The sequence below is a fragment of the Aegilops tauschii genome, chromosome 1 (assembly GCF_002575655.3).
Source record: "Aegilops tauschii subsp. strangulata cultivar AL8/78 chromosome 1, Aet v6.0, whole genome shotgun sequence".
NCBI lineage: Eukaryota > Viridiplantae > Streptophyta > Magnoliopsida > Poales > Poaceae > Aegilops > Aegilops tauschii.
In genome coordinates this window covers 46,357,226-46,361,537 of record NC_053035.3, presented here as the reverse complement: position 1 = coordinate 46,361,537, position 4,312 = coordinate 46,357,226, and the positions used below count along the sequence as shown (strand labels likewise).

The window sequence follows — 4,312 nt, the reverse complement described above, 5'->3', positions numbered from 1 at the left end:
TGGGCTTATTTGGTTTGGGCCAGACCAATGATTGTGATCCGTAAAGAAAAGCTGCAAGTGGGTTACTAAAAAAACGGAATCAATAACGTCCGAACGTGCCATGTTTTCTGCTTTCCTCCCGAACGTGCTTTGGACCGCTGGATTGAGGTACAAATCTTAAAGCATTGGGGTGACAGACCCGTCAGCGAAATCGTTCGGGATAGGAATCCATCGTCCCGAACGCATCCTCTCCCTGCCGCATTACCTCTCCTCCCTTATCACCTCACCCGCTCCCGGAACCGGCTCCACTACCGTGCCGCTGTGCACGGCAGAGTGCCGTGCCTTCTTAGGCCCAGCGTGTGCATTTGATATGGCCCAGAAGGGCTTCACTGTTAGCCGAAAGTCTATCTTAACAGCCCAGCTGTTCGTCTGATGCATCACAGTTTCCTCAAAAAAAAAAAAAAAAGATACCTCAGGGCTACATAGGTCAACTAATTAACTATTTCCATACCTTCATTTTTTAATTATTTCCCGTTCCTAAAAAACTAATTAACTATTTCCCAACCCCTAAAAAACTATTTTTCCTATAAAATACTAAGAGCAATTCCAACGGCGCGACCCATTTCGTCCACCCATATCTATTTGGGTCGCCACGATAAAAAACGCCGGCCCAAGGCGCCGATCCAAACCCAAAATGTGTCCGCTTCGTATCTGCGCGGACGCAGTTGAGGTCAAAGACATGCCGCGTGTCCCCTCTGTATCCGCCGCGGCCTCACATGTCTACCGGCCAACCACCGCTCGCTATCTGAGGCCTTAATTTCCCCACTAAAATATCACCAGTTTCTACCCAGAATCCCAAGCTAACAACTCTTCTTCAAGATGTGGTATTTCTTTACTGATTTCACGGTCGTATTTAACGCGGCCACCTACCACAGGCCTACGCGTCAGCAACTAGAAGCTACGGGGGCCGTCCTTTTATAATCCCCGCATGCGCGGGGGGGGGGGGGGGGGGGGGGGCTCATCCATTTCGACTTCCGCTGCCCGTCCACATCTAGCCGCGTGCTCCCTCACAGGCGACACATCAAACCCTAGCCATGGGCTTGTTCGGCAGCTCCGGCAAGAACAACGGGAAGCTCACCCCCGGCGCTTCCTCCTCCACCACCGCCGACGCCTGCCCGCCCCGCCAGGCAGCGGCTGCACATTCCGGTGCACCAGGTGCGGTGACACTAGCAGTGCAGGCAGCCTCTGCCGTACCCGGATACGACCCTGCCGCACGACTTGCATCTGGATTGCCCTCTCTGCGGCAAGTAGCATGAAAAAAATCCACCAAAATAATAAACGTACCAATAAACTGATAAAAAATAACAAATAAAAATAGAAAACCATTTTTTATGATTCTTTTTAGAAATTTTAATACATGTATGCTTCAACATGTTGGCTAAAAGAAAAAAATGAGACGAAATAATACCAACAAAACCATTTTTCTAGTATGAGTTTATTTTCATTTTAGAATGTTGCTCATCTATATTAATTAATACTCCCTTCGTTTCTAAATATAAGTCGTTTTGAGATTTTAATATGAAAGCATACGGATGTATATAGACATATTCTAAAGTGTAGATTCACTCATTTTGATTCGTATGTAGTCCATATTAAAATGTTTAAAAAGACTTATATTTAGGAACGGATGGAGTAGGTAAATTAGCCTTTTGAGACAACAACAGTAAATTAGTATTTCATAGTGGAAATAGTTTTTTAACAAGGGAAATAGTTTTCTTAAGAGTTGGGAAGTAGTTAATTACTCCCTCCGTCCTAAAGTAAGTGTCTCAACTTTGTACTAAACTCGAGACACTTTTTTTGGATGAAGGAAGTAGTTTTTTAGCCTAGGAAAATACTTTTTTTTAGCAACAGCAAAGGAAAATAGTTAATTTGTTGACCTGCTGCCGCGTGATGCATCAGGAAGACCCATATGCGCACCCTGTTGCGTAAGAAGGCACGGCACTCTGCCGTGCCCAGCGGCACGGTAGAGGAGCCGGTTCCCCCGCTCCCCCCGCGCCACTCCACTGCCTCGCGTCATTCCCAACTCCGGCCGCCGATCCAGCGCGCCGCGCGACGCGCCGGTTGTCATGCTGGTCGCCGTCACCAGCGATCTCGCCGCCGCCCCGTCACCAGCGACCGAGCCGCCTCCCCATCCGCCCTCGTTCACCGTCCCACCCCCTCTTCAGCGCCGGCAGGGCGTCTCCGCGCTCGCCGCGTCTATGGGCATCGCCATCGGCCTCTCCTCTCCGGCACCGGCAGGGCGACACCGCAAGCGACGCGCGGGAGCAGCTCCAGCTCGAGGGGATGCGGTTGTGGCGGAGGCCGAGTGCCGTCTGCTCGCCTTCATCGCCGCGGCGAGCATCGAGGCCGTGTCCCTCTACGAGCTCTTCACGCGGCGCTAACCGTCGGCCCTCCACTGCGCTCTAATCCCCCTCCCTCTGCAAGCTACTCGTCGGCCGGCACCACTCCCTCCAACTGGGCGACGCGCAGTGGCCGGATGCCGGCGACGACGTCGAGGAGTCCATGCGCGGCAGAGGGTTGGCGATGCGTCCCCCAACCCGGGACGACGACGACTTCACCTCCGTGCGTGAGGAGACGGATGTGCCAGCCCTCCCTTCCTCACCTTACCTTAGTCTGCGCACACCAGGCAAGGCGGATTCGCGCCGTCGTCAAGGGCTCGCGCGCCGCTTCCTCGTCTGCTTCTGATCCGCCGTGGAGGCGTGCGCCGTGCCTTGGGCTTGCAGCAAAGCTTAGGTCCAACGTGCAGACTGCAGCCAGTCCGCCCATGTCTCAACACATCACACTGGTATGGTTGTTCCCCATTCCCAATTTGACAAATTTCTTATGCAAACCTTATATTGATTCCATCTGCTGTTTGGATGTATTTGTTTCTTGTAGAATTGTTGATGAATGAAGAGGGGGGCGTCTTGAAGCTGCATTCTTCATCGTCTTTCTTCTCCAGGGAAGCAGAGCGTCCACGCATTCTCTCCCAGGAGGTATAAATCAAATCCCGCTATGTCGTGCTAGGTCATTTCCGTTTGGGGGATTTAGGTATGTTGTCAACGATGGCAAATTCGAGCCGGATCAGTCTGGGGTGTGATATGGCTGAAAATTGAGGCAGAGATGAGATGGATCTTTTAGTTTCCTCACACTTTGTTGGTGGAGTAGATGCATCACAGATTCACAATGTATATTGGGAAGTACAGTAGTTGTTTTGTTCATGGTGTTTTTGATGGGTCTTTTCCTCTGATCTAACCATGTATAGGGGAAGTAGTTGTTTTGTTCACTGATGGTTGTCCATTTCTGTAAATTGTCTATAATGTGATTCTGCCATAGCAAATCTTCAACATATCTTGCTATGGGTAGCTCAAGATCGAGTTTGCCATGGCAAACTTAAAGATTTGTTGTCTTTCTGCCATTATTTGCAAACTTAAGATGTATTGACATGGGAAACTTAATATGAGTCTTTTTTCCATGGCCACTGTACATGCATATTAACCACTGAAAAAAATAGCGCTATAGCGTCGCTAATAGCACGCTATAGCGTATTGAGAATTGCCTCGCTAAATATATTGGTGTACAACGTCTCGCTAATAGCACGCTATAGCGCGATATAGCACGCTAATAGCATATTGTTAGGTCGCCGCTATTTTGCTGTAGCGCGCTATTTTTTTCATTGATATTAACAAGCATTCTTATAGGGAAATCACACTTTTGTCTAGATGGCATGGCAAGTTTTTAGGACATGATATATCATTTTGTGTCCTAAATTGGCCATGGCAAATTTAGTTTATGGACCACAATAATTTTAATAATAAGCCATTGCGAATTTAGTTTATCATGGCAACTTTAAAGTGATTTTGCCATGGCAAATTCACTAGATGTCCCACGGCAAACTCAGTTTAATGCCCATGGCAAGTTTCTTTTTTCAAGACGATGTCCACTTTTTTTTTTACCATGGCAAATTTCACTAGATGTCCCACGACAAATTCAGTTTAATGCCCATGGCAAGATTCTTTTTTCAAGACGATGCCCGAAAGAATACAATTCACTAGATTCCCTATGAATTACAATTTTGGCAAGACGATATCAACTTTTTTATTTTGCCATGGCAAATTTTACTTTGCATGCATGGCAACGTTTGGTTCATTAAACTTGTCAAATGTAATTCATGGGGCATGGAAATTTTTCCCACTATATGATTTTTTATATACTATGGCAAATTGTCAGTGCATAGTTGCCATGATAGCTTTTGTTTAGTAAATAGTTGCCATGGCAAATTGCTATTCATTCT

General features: G+C 47.6%; 1 long non-coding RNA gene across 2 annotated transcripts; it reads left to right on the top strand.

Annotated features, from left to right (window-relative positions):
* The first annotated feature begins 429 nt into the window (after window positions 1-429).
* Window positions 430-3,416, top strand: LOC120969312 (uncharacterized). 2 transcript variants are annotated; one of them, XR_012201550.1, is made up of 3 exons: window positions 430-465; window positions 1,970-2,824; window positions 2,917-3,416. It is a non-coding gene; the product is annotated as an uncharacterized lncRNA (long non-coding RNA). The 2 variants fall into 2 exon arrangements; XR_005763408.3 differs by lacking the exon at window positions 430-465 and having other exon boundaries at window positions 1,939-2,824.
* The last annotated feature ends 896 nt before the right edge of the window (window positions 3,417-4,312 follow it).